Source organism: Anser anser (assembly GCF_964211835.1).
Source record: "Anser anser genome assembly, chromosome: 1".
NCBI classification, from domain to species: domain Eukaryota; kingdom Metazoa; phylum Chordata; class Aves; order Anseriformes; family Anatidae; genus Anser; species Anser anser.
The window spans coordinates 103,287,840-103,304,154 of NC_139720.1; the positions used below are offsets into that span (position 1 = coordinate 103,287,840).

A 16,315-nucleotide genomic window follows, 5' to 3' on the forward strand; every position below is an offset into this window, starting at 1 on the left:
TCCCGAATTGCTCTCTCTCTTTATCCCTTTCTTGAAATTTCTAGTATTAGCCAGTCTCAAAAATACAATATAAGGTAGGTGAATCTTTGCTCTGAGTCTACATAGCCACTCTCACAAATGAATTACATGGAAATTCCCCAGCAAGCCAGACTTAGACTACGATGGTGTAACAGTAGATAAGATTCTGCTTTGACACTGCTTTTACACACCTAAACTTCATTTAATTCAATAAAGCTCATTCTTGGCTGAAACCAGGGTATGAGGTAACTAAAATCAAGCCATCAGTTTCAACTTCTCAGTGACAGTAATATAAAATCGAGTTTAATTATATCAAAATTCACTGGAACAAGTGAAGCCCAAAAATGATCTTGACAAGATCTGTCTCAAATTTCAAGGGTACTAGATAAAATCAAACTTTTCTTTTTCAAATTTCAGCAATTTCACAAAAGACCACAACTGCAGGAACAGGCCAGACTAATCATAACAGTATATGCTGCTAGTACTGTCCATTATTAGATTTTCTTAAGAAAAAGGAAAACTATCCAAATAATAGATAGCCAATTGCATATGAAAGAATAGAAATATGAAACCAGATTAAAAAAAAAAAAAAGTGGAATAAAAAGGCACTATGCGCTGCTTGATAAAGTTATTTAGATTTAGTAAACAGCTCAGATATGATTCAGAAAATATCACCATGTTTTCTAAATACTACAAAATGAAACAATACATCATGGGAGCCTCACTTTCTTGTAAGTTGCCCCGCCTTTCATACACGACATAAAAAATTACATAGCAACAGTACATAGTACAGAAAAAAATAATAGAGAATGAATTAATATTCTTAACCATCAAGGCAGCTTACACAGCAAGTAGTTTTTCTTAATTCCTAAAGTGTCCTGATACTTTACAAATGCTGGTAATAACATGCAAAATTAAAACTGCAATTTACCCTATGTTACTAGATCAGCAATGCAATTGTTCCAAGGCTGGTTTTAAATAAAATAGGTGGTTCCTTTCACTCATCCGTCCCCTTCAGAAACTCAATGGTTTACAAATTCAAAATTCTGCTAAGAAACCCCATGTCCATTCCTTTAGCTACAAAAAAAAATTTCACCATGTAAAAACACATCATATCACAAGCTGATGAAAATGAGCATAGCTCCAAATGATACTAACCAAGGATGTGGGCTTTACGAGATTTTTACAGGTTATTAACCATGAGGTATTTTGGGACTGGTCTTCAAAAGGTAGGTCATTGCTGGTATTTTGATCATGATTTTTCAATCTGGTATACTGTAAATCACCAGGCTCTTGAATTGCACAGCAGTGCTGATGCACAGATTTCACAAGTCATGAGGTGTGACAACCTCATTCTCCCTAACTGTGACAGTTAAAAACTTACCAAGCTGTTTTACCTGCATTTATGTCTCTGAGTTTCTAGGTTTCAGTAAAATATTTTTTAGCATTTGTCTACAGGTAAAAACTTTTTGCCCTATCTTTTAAGTTTAGAAGACTTTTTCCACACTCATACAAAGAAATAAATAAATGATTATGAAATATTATATGTCTCACAATAAAAAAAAAATTAAAACACCAATATCATCCAGGGATACAATTTACAAGCTGATAGTTTATTGCAGTCATAACTCCATATATATATATATATGTATATATATACACACACACATACTTGCACACACCCACACCCATATATATACTTAGGACATTTATATATATATGTATTTGCTGCACAGAGCTTGACTGAGGAAAGCATCCTTCAGCTGATAGATGTAACACCCAGCCCTGCACATCTTGAAGCTAATGAAAACAGTTAAATTCTACAGATTCTCTGAAATTAGATCATTTACTCACATGCCTGCATACAGATCGACTAGCCCTGCTTTAGCCTCCTTTAAAAAAAAAAAGGTGGCAGCGCCTTTTACAGTCACTGTGCCTAATTTTTCAGACTCTTATTTTTGAAGGAATTTCCCTGTTAAGATCTACTTTATAAGTCACAGCCACACCCTGTCAGTTCTGCAAACATTGACACAAATGGCTGCTAGTGTATGGCAAGAAAAAAATCAAATACAACATTCAGGAAACTCTTCATATATTTTTCTTTAACCTATACCCCTTGTATTCAGGTCTGTGCTAAACACGAGAGAAACAGAATGTCTCTCTTTGGCCTTTAGCAGCACACTTCAAAACACAAATCATCAGAAAAAAAGTGTAGTAAGTTTACTTAATACCACGGTTACCATAGATTTATACAAAAAATATTCTTATGAGAGGCAACATTTATGTTTTACAGATATTGGAAGATAAAAACAACTTTCCCTACAACCAAACTATCATTTTCAAAATAACCTTTGCTATTTTGTCAGCTTCTGTAACCTGATTGACATATGAACAGGGAGATCTTCAGAACTGACTTAGTGTCAGAGTTATCTTTTAGCATTATGTTGAAATTTTTCTAAAGCTGATAAAATGTAACACCATAATTATTTTAAGCTGACATAAGCCTGCTAAAAGAAGACATTCTCTTCCCTATCACCATGCCCTGGCCTTAGAATCATTAAGGTTGGAAAAGACCTTGGTATACATTACATTTAGTCAAAATCTGTTGTATCAGTATATATAAAAGTATCTTGGTAGCAGTAAATATCCTTTTTAACTATAATTTACTGTCATCATAGGCATTCAGTGTGAAGACCCTGAAGGCAGTCACCAGTCACAACTTCAATTATCTTTTGTATTTGCAGGGAAGCATACAATGAAAATCAACTAGGCAGCTCTAGAAGTATGCAGGACATAAAGTGATTTTGCTGTGACACTGTTTTTCTTGCCCTAGTACATGAAGACTGTAGAAGAGCCACTACAAATAGTATCAGTTACAGCACTTTTGGGCACCACATTTATGAAATATTCTTTATGTAGAAGGAGTTACAACACCTGGCAGTCCAGTACACTCAGCTGTCAATCCAATTGCAAGCGTCTCACCCCTTTTTGCCTTAGTACTGGTACCAGTATTACACAGAGATGTAAAGCAAGGCAAAATGAGCTAAAGCAACTTGCTCAAGTTCACGACAGCAGACAGTGCAGTAGCAAATGAAGCATTTTTGACAACTACTGTGGTTCTAATCCTGCTGCCTTCCAGCATGAGTGTTAACAAAAGGGTGAGGGGCTGCAAGTGCTGTATGCAACACTCACAGCGGCTCCAGAAACATCCGTGTGCCACCTCTGTTCCACTGTCAGCAGGGCAGCCACACACCAAGCAAACAGGTGGAGGTGCTTCTCCTCCCACAAGAGCTTTTCCAAGTTCCTTCCCAGTAGGTGCCTCCCACACATGTTGCAGGAGTCTATACCATCAAGGTGTGCAGCTCATAGCTCCGAGAGAATGGGCAGAAATGTTGATTGGCACTTGGGGACAGGAAATGTACTAATAACGGATATCACTTGCGGGCTGCCCTGAACCTCCTAAAACCCTGCCCAGGCCCGACAAAATTGCAAAAGCAGTGTTCTCATGCAGACCTCCCTCACAGGAAGCAGAGCTTGCAACAGGAGGAGCACAGAGGAAGAGCAGAGCACTGTTGAGACATCAGGGAGAGAAAGGAGAAGCAGCTGTCACTTTGTGCATTTCCTCCAGCAGCATTGCTAGGGGGATGATCTGGCTCTGCACGCTCTTCTTGTCTTTCCTCTCCTGACACTTTAGGCCCAGGATACCTTCCCCCAACTCACCTCCCGCAACTTCCTGCAGGCCCCCAGGCGAAGGTGCAACACGAGCCCTGCGCACTGACTGATGAAGTTCCACACACGCCTCAGGGTGGAAGTAAAAGTGCAGGAAGATTTAAACAACTTTCTAAACTTTGTTCAGGTACGAATAGCATAACCCGGTGACGAGCAGGCTGCGCCCCGGGGGCGGGACAGTGAGCCAGTCCGGCCTCCCTCCGCCCACAGCCGGCCCTTGCCCACACAAAGGGGGCTGTGCAGACAGAGTACAGATCACACCTCGCCTCTGGCAGGTCAAATTCCGAACCAGCAGTAAGTCAATTCGGAGAGCCAGGGGAATTCAAATTTGCAATACCCTCCTTGATCCCTACTGCAGCTAGGACTAAGTATGTGATGGCTTGCTTTCTGGGGTAAGGCCACTGACTTGAAATCTCTGTAACCTGAATGATACAAGGCAGAAGGGTTTGGAAGGGTGCAGGACAACTCATCCAAAACAAAAACTTAAGGTGATGACTAATCTAAATGGACCAACTAGGATCTTCCAAGCTTGTGATTTCAAATTGTCCCAAGTGCCGTTACACTTGCACAGAAGATGGTAACAGGAGACAGAATTGATTTCACATTCATTTGATTCAGAAATTTCAAATAGCCCAAAGTACATTTTGAAAAACGTCGTGCTAGGGTATGTTAATGTCTACCTTTGGGAACAGGTTCTCTGAGTAACCCTCTAGAAAATAAATATACTTTGTTCTCATCACTGCAGCATGTCACAACTGTAGAAGAGTACTTTGTACATGGTGTTCATAATGTATTTCAATTCAGCATACTTCCTAAAGCAAAAACAAAGAAACAAACAAAACAACCCCCCCCCCCAAACAAACAAAAAATGATAATGGTGCAATTCATACCATTGTGTTTGACCCCAGAATGGATAGCTTCTTGAGATGAGAAATAATTATAAAAAAAATAATCAAAGGGACAGCTGAAATAGCAATACAATAGGAGGTGGTATAAAGACCACAGGATCATAGAATCAATTAGGTCGGAAAAAGCCTTTAAGATCACGAAGTACAACCATCCACCTAATGCTACAAGTCCACCACTTAACCGTGTCCCTAAGCATCACATCCACACATCTCTTACATACCTCCAGGGATGGCACCTCCACCATGACACTGGGCAGCCCATTCCAATGCCCAGCCACCCTTTCTGTGAAGAAAGGCCTGATAGCCTTTCTGATAGCCAATCTAAAAATAATCTTTTCTGATAGCCAATCTAAACCTCCGCTGGTACAACCTGAGGGATGTCACTTGTCACCTGAGAAGAGAGACCGACACCCTCCTCACTGCAACCTCCTTTCAGGTAGTTGTAGAGAGCAATAAGGTCTCTCTTGAGCCTCCTCTTCTCCAGACTAAACAACCCCAGTTCCCTCAGCCACTCCTCACAGGACTTGTGTTCCAGGCCCTGCACCAGCTTCGTAGCCCTTCTCTGGACATGCTCCAGGGTCTCAGTGTCTTTCTTGAAGTGAGGGGCCCAAAACTGAACACAGTACTCAAGGTGCAGCCTCACCTGAGCAGAGGACAGGAGAACAATCACCTCCCTGGTCCTGCGTGCTACACTATTCCTGATACAAGACAGGATGCTGTTGGCCTTCTTGGCCACCTGGGCACATTGCCGGCTCATGTTCAGGCAAATGTCAACCAACACATCCAGATCCCTTTCCTCTGCACAGCTTTCCAGCCACTCTGTCCCAAGCCTGTAGTGTTGCCAGGTTTAGTCAGGATCCGGCACTTAGCCATGTTGAACCTCATCCCATTGGCCTCTGCCCATCGACTCATGCTGTCCAGGTCCCTCTGCAGGGCCTTCATGCCCCCTGGCAAATCGACGCTTCCCCCCAACTTGGTGTTGTTTGCAAACTTACTGAGGGTGCACTCATGCAAATCATCAATAAAGATATTAAAGAGGATGGGCCTCAACACCGACCCTAGGGGAACACCACTGGTGATCGGTCTCCAGCTGGACTTCACTCCATTCACCATTGGGCCCAGCGGTCCAGCCTGTTTTTAACCCAGCAAAGAGTATACCTGTCCAAGCCATGGGCTGCCAGCTTCTCCAGGAGAATACTGTGGGAGACTGTGTCAAAGGCCTTGCTGAAGTCTAGGTAGACTACCTCAACAGCCTTTCCCTCATCCACCAGGCAGCTCACCCAGTCATAGAAGGAGATAAAGTTGGTCAGGAAAGAGTTGCCTTTCATGAACCCATGCTGGCTGGGTCTGATCCCCTGGTTGTCTTGCACATGTTGTGTGATTGCATTCAACATGACCTGTTCCATCACCTTTCCTGGCACCAAGGGCAGGCTGACAAGCCTGTAGTTTCCTGGGTCCTCCTTACAACCCTTCTTGTAGATGGGTGTCACACTAGCAAGTCTCCAATCATCTGGGACCTCTCCGGATGACCATGTGTAGTGGGTTTACGTGGCAAAGTTTTGGTAGCAGGGGGCCATAGGGGTGGCTTCTGTGAGAAGAATCTAGAAGCTGCCCCATATTAGGTAAGGGCCCCACTGCTGACCAGAGCTGAGCCAATAAGTGATGTTGTTTTGCACCTCTGTGAGAGCATATTTAAGACGGGAAAAAAAACGCTGCACCACACAGCAGCTGAGAGAGTGAGAGGAGTGAAGAACAGTCTTGCAGGCACCAAGGTCAGTGAAGAAGGAGGGGGAGAGGTGCTTCAGGTGCTGGAGCAGAAGTCCCCTGCAGCTTGTGGTGAGGACCATGGTGAAGCAGGCTGTCCCCCTGCAGCCCATGGAGTACCACGGTGGAGCAGGGTTCCACCCTGCAGCCCATGGAGACCACGGTGGAGCAGGTAGACCTGCACCGATGGAAGCTGCGGCCTGTGGAAGACCCCCACCAGAGCAGATTCTGAGCCAGACCTGTAGCCCGTGGAGAGGAGACCACGCAGGAGCAGGTGACCTGGCAGGAGCTGCTGCCCATGGGGGATCCAGGTTGGAGCAGTTTGCTCCTGAGGGATGGACCCCGTGGTACGGACCCATATCTGGAGCAGTTCTTGAAGAGCTGCTGCCTGTGGGCAGCCCACGCCGGATCAGTTCAGCAAGGACTGCATCCCATGGGAGGGACCCCACAGCACAGGGGATGAGAGTGACCAAGAAGGAGCGGCAGAGAAGAAGCGCTATAGACTGACCATAGCCCCCATTCCCCTGTTCCCCTGCGCCGCTCGGGGGGAGGAGGTGGAAGAGGGTGGATGGGGGGGAAGGTGCTTTTGGTTTCTTTCCTTTGTTTCTCGCTTCTCTAGCTTGTTAGTAATAGGTAATAAATCTTACTATCTCCCTACGGTGAGTCTGTTTTGCCTGTCACGATAATTACTGTGTGATCTCCTCGTCCTTATCTCAACCCTTGAGCCCTTTTCATCATATTTTCTCCCTGTTCCTCTTTGAGGAGGGGGAGTGAGAGAGCGGTTGTGGTGGAGCTCGGCCTCCCACGTGAGTAAAACCACCACACCATGACCACTGATAGATGATGGAAAGCAGCCCAGCAATCACATCCGCTAACTCCCTCAGCACCCTCGGGTGCATCCCATCGGAGCCCATAGATCTGTGGGTGTCTAGCTTGCCTAAATAACCTCTAACATAATCCTCTTCAACCAAGAAAAAGTCTCCCTCTCTCCAGGTTTTCTCTATTGTTTGGCTTGGTAGTGCATGGGGGCTAGCCTTAGCAGTGAAGACTGAAGCAAAGAAGGTGTTTTGTAACTCTGCCTTCTCTGTATCTGCCATCACCAAGGCACCCACCTCATTTAGCAGCGCACCCACATTTTCTTTAGTCTTCCTTTTGCTGCTATGTATTTGAAGAAGCCCTTCTTGTTATCCTCGATCTCTCTTGCTAAATTTAATTCTAACCGGACCTTGGCCTTCCTCATTGCATCCTTGCATTCTCTGAAAATGTTCCTATATTCCACCCAAGTGGTCTGTCCCTTCTTCCACAACATGTATGCTTTCTTCTTCTGTTTAAGTTTTCCCAAGACCTCCTTGCCCATCCACGCAGGTCTCCTGCCCCCCTTGCTTGACTTCTTTCTCGTAAGGATGCACCGATCCTGAGCTTGAAGGAAGTGCTGCTTGAATATTAGCCAACTCTCCAGGGCCCCCTTTCCCTCTAGGGCCCTGGCCCAGGGGATTCCTCCAATTAGGTTCCTGAAGAGGTCAAAGTTAGCTCTCTTGAAATCCAGGGTTGCAGTCCTACTTTTTGCCCTGCTTCCTCCTCGCAAGATCTTGAACTCCAACATCTCGTGATCACTGCAGTCGAGACTGCCCTCAACCTTCATGTTTCCAACTAGACCGTCTCTGCTTGTTAGTACCAGGTACAGCATTGCCCCTCTCCTTGGTGGTTCACCTACCTCCTGTGTAAAGAAGTTATCTGCAATGTTCTGCAGTAACTTCCTGGACTGTTTGTTCTGGGCTGTGTGGTCTTCCCAGCAAGTATCAGGGTGGTTAAATTCCCCCCGAACAATCTTCGGGCTAAGCATTGCCACTTCTTCTCCTCCCAGATGTAGGACCAGCAAAGGGTAATAGTCTGAGGGTTGAACCAAAGTGGGAAGTCTCCTGCTGATGTCTTTAACCCAGGCCCAAGGAAGGCATCAGACTTCCCTTAGAGGAGGGTCCCTTCTATGTACTGAAGTCTTTTCAGTTTAATCTGCAAACTCATATTTTATCTAGCTTTGCTAAGGCCAAGCAGCCCTCTGTTCCCCCTATTGTGGAATCACCCACAACTAAAACATGACTTTTTTTCCTCCTCCCAGTGGTTGCGATACTGGGGGATGGCCTTTCTGACCCTGGCAATATCTCTGGTGGAGAGGAATCGTCACCTTCTCCATCCATCTATTGCCTTTCAGCCTCCAGGGTCTCACACCTATTGCTCAGGGCTACCTGATAGCATGAGACAGGTGAAGACAAATTTCTCCTGCCACCTCGAGCCTGGATTTGTTTCCATCTGTTCACATCCTTGAAACTTCTGCCTTGTGTCTGCTGGGGAATGGATACTGCATTCCCTTCTTGTTGGGGAATTTCTGGTGCCTGTTCTTGTTTGACAGAGGCCAGAGCTTGGCACCACCCTCTGAATCCCAGATGCCCCTCAGTTTTTCCACTTCTTCTTGTAGCTCAGCTACCATGCTGAGCAGGTCTTCCACCTGCTCACATCTCACGTAATTGTTATCTCTGCAGCTGCCCAAAGATGGTGTGAAGCTTTGGCACTCCCTGCAGCCTGACCTCTGGATGGCTACATGCTTTTTCAGAAGCTCAGTTTGGGTCCCCACCTCCTTTTTGCTAAGCGTGGATGTGGCCTTCTGCCAACTGTTTGCCATGACTTGTTTGCCATGAACTTGCTGCTGCACCCTGCCTGCGTGCACTGCCGCACAAACTGCCACGCCACACCCTGACTGCTGTGCCACACCATGTTTGCCTACCCTGTTTGCCACGGTCCTGGTTGCTCGTGCTCCCCAGGGGATGCCTGTGTACGATGGAGGGGGGGGGAGAAGGAGGGGGGGTGGGTCGCTCCTGGCTCAGCCCAGGAAACGAACTCTGTTGTAGAATCCTTTCAGTTTAATTTGCAAACTCATATTTTATCTAGCTCTGCTAAGGCCAAGTGGCCCATTGGGGAAATACATCAAAGCAAAATCTAAAAGTGAAAAAACAGGTCCTACAGAGAATGAAAGAAGAGTGGGACCGTTAAGCCAAAGAGGGCATAATAACCATCTTAATTTTCCTCTCCCAAATGATAGCTTCCTACATAGATGGAGAAGAAAGTTGCCTGCCTTGCTTCCTGATGGTCTCTGTGGAAGCAATAAGCAAAATCGTTTGTGGATTAAAATTGAGATGCTCAAAGGTAACAGAAGTAAGCAAGGGAAGCAGATAGATTCATTTACTTCCCAGTCTGATCCTTCAATATAGAAACACTAATGAAAAACAACTAATGTGCAGGCAATAATAATCACAGAACTTCCTATTTCCTTTCCAGCACTACCTTCTCTGATTTTTGTTCCCTAAATATTAATAGTTCTTAGGGATCCATACTGAAAAGGCAGAGTGAAGTTAAATGAAACTACCCAGTGCTGTTAAGCTCCTTGAGAAATAAAGCTACTGTAAGTAGTTAGGTTTTTAGTGAAAATGCACCTTTTCCTCTTACATCATGGCTTTGAATGCTTTATTCTTAACTGATTTAAAAAGTGTTTGTTATCATGCTGGGAGCCTGGAAGTTCTGCTTATGTGGAGAATTAAGAAGGGCAGGGCGCAAGAAGCAGCAATAATATTCTCTCAGTAATTCAGTACCTCTAACTCTCTGATTTCTTGGTATAGTAATCTGAGAAAATAAGTATGGCAGGATATTGGACAAAATTCCACTTGCACTGGAAAGTCTAACTAAAAACCATTAAACTTTATTCCAGCACCCCAACAAGGAAACTATCAGAAGGAATGACTGTTTCACAGTGGCCAAGTAGCAACGGTACTACTATTGCTAATAACAAATCACAGATCACAAAAAATACTATATTAACCTTCATGTTTCCAACTAGAGCATATCTGCTTGTTAGTACCAGGTCCAGCAGCGCCCCTCTCCTTGTTGGCTCACCTACCACCTGTGTCAAGAAATTATCCGCAATGTTCTGCAGTAATCTCCTGGACTGTTTGTTCTGGGATGTGTTGTCTTCCCAGCAAATAGTGGCCCTACAATCACATCTGCCAGCAACCTCAGCACCCTTGGGTGGATCCCGGTATAGGCTTCTTGGCATAGGCTTAAAATTACGGTAGTAAGCAGAATGCTTTAAACTATTCCACCATTTGTACAAGTCCAAAATTGTCCTCACTGAAGTCTAGGTACACACTCATTTGATTTTCTTTAAGGACTAAAACAATACTAAGATCTTTTGAAAAGTCCCAGGGTGCAAAACACATTATCCAGATCTGGGATCCTTCTGAGTCTATGCTTAAAGTAAAATGAGTTAGAAACTGGATGACAGTCTCAATCACTGGGTTATGCAAATGCCAGAACTACAAACAGCTTGCAGCTTTAAGTCAGGAAATGTCAAGAGCAATATAAAAATAAAACCCCCACCCTTGAAATAAAACAAACTGCACTTCACAGTTTATTTGTGGTGATGGGTTTTTATTTCAGTCTGGAGAGCCATCATACTGTTCAGTTGCAAGGAGTAGTTTTCTTCTACATTTATGCTGTCATTAACAGGCCTATTTGATCTTTCCACACTGATACAGCCTTTAATTGCACCACCCTGGGGGAACTTGATAGTAATATTCAAATTGGTTGCCGAAATTGGAATCATAAACACAATGCAATAAATTTACAGATTGACTATAAAACAAATCATAGTAACTGACAGGTAGGAAACTACAGGTCTTCTAGCTTGACCTGCTCTTGAGTCATCTCACTTGCCAAAATAAAGGAAATACATGTTTGACTTTATGCTATTGTGATCTGCACTAGTATAAATTCGATTGTGCTATATAAATAAATAAATAAATCTCCAATATATATAAAGTAAAACTTTTTCAAAAATTTTTTTTCAAAAATTTAATCATAGAACAGATCTGTCTGTCATCTGTTTCAACCTACTGCTCAAAGCAAGGTCAGCTAGAACAGATTGCTCAAGGCCTTGTGCAATTGGGTTTTGAAAATCTCCAAGGATGGAGACTCTAAAACCTCTCTGAGCAACCTGTTCTGTTGTTTGACTGTTCTCACAGTAAAAAAGCTTTTCCTTATGTTTAGATGGAATTTCCTGTATTTCAATATGCGTCTGTTGCCTCTTGTCCTTTCACTGGGCAGTACTGAGGAGTCTTGCTTTGTATTTATTACCTCGCAACCACGTATTTATGCACATTGATAACATTACCCCCACAATCCCCCCAGCTTTCTGTTCTTGAGGCTAAATAGTCCTAGCTCTCTCAGACTTTTGTTATATGTCAGATGTTTCAGTCCCTTAATCATTTTAGTGACTGTTTGCTGGATTCACTCTATAAGTCTCTCTTTTACTGTGAACCCTAGAACTCAACACATCACTCCAAATGTGATCTCACCAGCACTGAGGTGGAGGGGAAGAATGACCTTCCTCAACCTGCTGGCAGTATTGCTCCTGATTGTGAGTCACTTAGCTATGACATTAGCTAGCTCCCTCACCTCTCATGGATGTATCCCATCAGGTTCCAAAATCTTGTTTATATCCAGTTTGTTTAAATGTTTCCTAACCCTATCCTACTCTACTGAGAGTAAGTCTTCACTGCACCAAACTTTGCCACTTGCCTCAGGGGCTTGGGAATCCTTATGGCAGATCTTACCAATAACAAAGCATTGATTACTTAAGCCTTTTCTGTGCCCTTTGTCACCAGTTCCCCTGGCACATTCAGCAAAAGGGTTCACAGTTTCCCTAATCTTTGTTATTGTTCTTTGTAGATGCCCATTTTTTGCATGTCTTGCCAGATTCAATACCTGGTTGGTTTTTGCTTTCCTAAACCTACATGTGCATAGTCAAGACAGTGTCTCTTTATTCCTCCCTGGTCACCTGACCATGCTTCTACCTCATGTATGTTTCCTTTTTATGTTGGAGTTTAGTCAGCTCTTCATTCATCCCTGCAGGCTTGCTGCCACTTTTGCTTGAATTTTTGGGCTCTGGGATGGACCATTCTTGAGCATAAATGTATGAAAATAAAAGAACTTATAAATATTTCTTTCCATATAACTTGCATTAGAAATGTTTTTCTTAAATCATAGATAGCTCAGCATTGGCACATTTTATTGTTTGTAATCAAAGCTGTTGCATAAACTGGCACTTCTTCCAGTAAGGCAATATCAACTCAGTAATAAAGTGTGAATTAACACGTTGAAAAGCTTGAAAATCAGCAGTCCAAAAGAAGACGAAAGATCTACATCAGTTATTTTCGTGTCCCTGAGGAGACAGTATCCAATATTCTCCTCTCATTATTCATCACCCATTGTAGTTCAGTATATTCTACCTTATGTGGCTTTCAAAGCAAACCATATTAGCTATCTAATCTACAGTGACATATTTCTTCTGCTTTAACACTGGAAGTACAGTGCATTCTCAAGTCTGTCTAACAGTCCCTTTCCCTCAGGACAAAGCAAGCCCACTTCTGAAATATCAAAAACCACAACATTCCCAGGGGGACCTTCAAATCAGCTCTTCATGTGGATTTTTTTCTGTTAAGTGAGGTAGAGAGCAATAAGCATGTGGCTGCCTCTACCATCTGCTCTGGCCCAAGACTGCTCCTGTTGGGCTGCTGGGGCCCAGACCAATGCCTGGGGACATCCCCCAGCCCAGGCTGGGGGTTGCAGCTGCCACTTTCCCTTTTGCTGGTTTAGCCAGTAGCAAAACTGAGCAAGTATCCCAGAAACACACAGACAGAGAGAGAGAGAGAGAGAGACAGACAGACATACAGACAGAGAGAGAGGACACTGACATGACTGGTCACACAGGCTGCCCCAGTGAAGGACTGCCTTCAACAGCAGTTACACACAGGACTGACATAAAACAGACATAGACAGCCTTCTTCCTCTCCAGCTGGTAGAGATACAAGTTCACTGTTGAAGACATGCACACAGCATATTCACAGATCCTCTGAGTACCAGGCATGGCCTCTCTGTTTGTCTAGCACCCCCCACTCAGATCCTCGAGTACCAGTGCAGCCCACAGAGGTCCACCTAGCACCCCTGCCAGGATACTGGGCCCCTTACCCACCTATTCACCAGCTAGTCCAGCTTGAAGTTCACATGCACTCACACACTTGTCCCTCAGGCATACCACATTCACAGGCCCCTTGGGCGCACCAGCATGGAGCCCCTGCCTGGATCTGAGGCTCCTGCTACTTGCCAGCTAGTCCAGCTTAAAGTTTGCTATTGAACAGACATACACAATAGGTCTGGGGATGATACAGCCACTCAGTCCCTTGAGCAGCTGGCAACAGGCACACAGACTGCAAGCCATGGCCCTGCTCCAGCTGATGGTGCAGAGCCCTCACCCGCCTCACTCACTCCGGTCCCCCCTCAGAAGCTGGTTTGGGAAAATATACCACTCCAACCCCATGGCTGGGAGTAGAAGACCCCACTCGCTCCAGTAGCTGGCACCACAGGCCAGGGACTACTGCACCCCAAGTCTGACTCCAGTAGCTGGCACTTGGTTTGTTCACACTGGTCTCCCCAGCAGTTGGTGCCCTGGGCTCAGAGTTTGTAGGATCCCTTTCAGATCCAGGCAGCTACAGCCCCTCCAGCTACTGATACTAGGACCCCTACTTGCTCCAGTAGCTGGCAATAGCTGGAGCCACCTGTACAGAAGATGAAATTCTCTCCAAGTCTGTGAAGTATCCCCATGATACTGCTTTAATTATACTCAAGACTCCAGTTTGCTGAACCATAAACAACCAGACTTAAAAACATACTGCCATTAAGGATCTTGACCTACTTTCCCAAAGAAAAAATATCCTGGCTGATATTATATACTTAATTATGTACTTAATTATATACTTAATTATTAATTATTAATAATTATTATATACTTAATTATGGCTTAATTATATACTAACTAACCAAATACCCCTGCAGTTATACAGAGGAGGTAAATTGTGTATTTTTATCCACAACCTGGCAATCTTTGAAGAAGTGTTCTATAGATTCCATCCCAGGAACTGCTGAAGTGCACTAATAGCTAAAAGCTCTATTTTAGTCACATCTCTTCCACCCAAAGCTTTTAACAAGGTTAAATTTAAATGAATATTGTCTTCCATAATGCACACTTCATAAACAGTGTAGAATACTGTTCAGTGAAGGACTTTATGCATCAGAGGAAAACTTGTAGGAACTAACTCTTACGTAGAATGTTTGATATAAACCTGTTTTATGCAAAGAGACAGAGAAAGATCATATTGTGAGATCAGTCATTCCACCATACTAGCTAAATGCCAAGAAAAAATGAGATCTATTGCAATAAGTAGTATATGAACACAACAGCTGTCCATGCTTCATAGAACAGAAAGATTTAGAGTAACATTTTCTTCTCATATATTACTATAATAAAGAACATTTTTTTTCTCCTGTCGCACAGGAGTGTTCAGTTAAGTATAGTAATACTGATTTCACACACTTGTCATAGCAAGAGATACAAAGACAAGATGTATGCAATATCACTGGTTTGGGGATATTCTAGGAGGCATGCTGGCCCTGTGAGAAGCCAGTCATGCTTATAGCAGCTCGGTATAGTTGACCAGTGACAGCAATACTTTGCTATCCCCTCCCCACACTTCTCACAACAGTCCTTAGAAGAGATACTATACCGAATGGGATGTCTTTCATTTCTGGCTCTGTATCATTTACATACCAGTTCTGTAAGTCCACCCTTATCACAAAGTGACAAGAGAGATGAAAATTTAACGGACTCTCCATCCCATGCTCTGTCCCACTGGGAATACATAAGGTTGCTGAACATTCAAGAAGATGATAAGCATGAAAACTGAGTTTAAGATTTGTAACTGACAGATGTAAAGCAGTAATATTTTTACATTCTCTCCTATTCTTGCTTCCATCTCCCAGCTCCTGAATACATACAGACAAATGCACCATTTCACTTACATAACCATTTTTCTTACATTTATATTTTTTTGCAGATTTTTCTTTTCTTGTCCCTGTCTTATTCCATAGCTTTGGGTCATATTCCTTATACTAAAAAAAAAAATCAAAAACATAAAAAGAATCAGTCTGGAGCTGCTACTTAAGTCACTCTCATACACATCCAACAGTTACTTGATGTTTTTTGACAGAGATACAGTATTCTTAATAGTTTTGTTAACACAACACGTATGATGCAAGTATTTGGGTCAGCCAGCCATTTCATGAAAAAAAATCTTTAAAAAGTAATCCCACTGGTTTATAGCACAATCATCCCTTGAAAGCCTAATTTTCACCAACCTTTCTCAGGCAGAATTACTTTCTAGGACAACTCTCACCTTCCAAAAGCTAGATACTGACTGATAAAACACTTACATGTACTAGCTGCTTGGTCACCACTGGGTGTGTAACCTGCCTCAGTTTATTATAATGGGCATTTGGAGGTGCTAGCCAAGCTCAGCTGCAAGCTGCACTCCATATGTGTTATGAACATAAAAGAAGGGATGAAATGGGGAAGTGAGGCATAGAAAGGTGAATAATTAGCTTGAAGCACAAATGCTTTTTAAAACTACTGCTCCAACTCCTATACCTTAAGCCCTATACAAGGCTACTAATGTGGTCAAAGTTGGCTTTTTCACAGAATGTTTGAGGTTGGAAGGAACCTCTGGAGGTTATCTAGTCCAAACCCACTCCTAAAGCAAGGCCACTGAGAGTTGGTTGCCCAGAACCAAGTCCAGATGGTTTCTGAAGATCTCCAAGGAGGGTGACTCCACAACCTCTCTGGGCAACCTCTTCCGTTGCTCAGTCTTCCACACATTAAAAAAGTGTTTCCTGATGTCCAGACAGAACCTCCTATCTTTCAGTTTGCGCCCATTGCCTCTTATCCTGGCACTGGACAC

The 16,315-nt window shown here is 43.5% G+C and overlaps 1 protein-coding gene across 10 annotated transcripts in view; it reads right to left on the bottom strand.

Moving 5' to 3' along the window:
- CRACR2A (calcium release activated channel regulator 2A) overlaps nt 1-16,315 on the bottom strand; it is a 79,574-nt gene that overhangs the window by 55,615 nt on the left and 7,644 nt on the right. For 2 of the 10 annotated variants that reach the window (XM_083824877.1, XM_083824875.1), the window contains exon 1: nt 3,739-4,147. The exons of 2 other annotated variants lie outside the window; for them this stretch is intronic. The gene's annotated coding sequence lies outside the window, so the exon portion shown is untranslated. 6 more of the 10 variants (XM_083824882.1, XM_083824879.1, XM_083824876.1 and 3 more) reach the window with 5 other exon arrangements.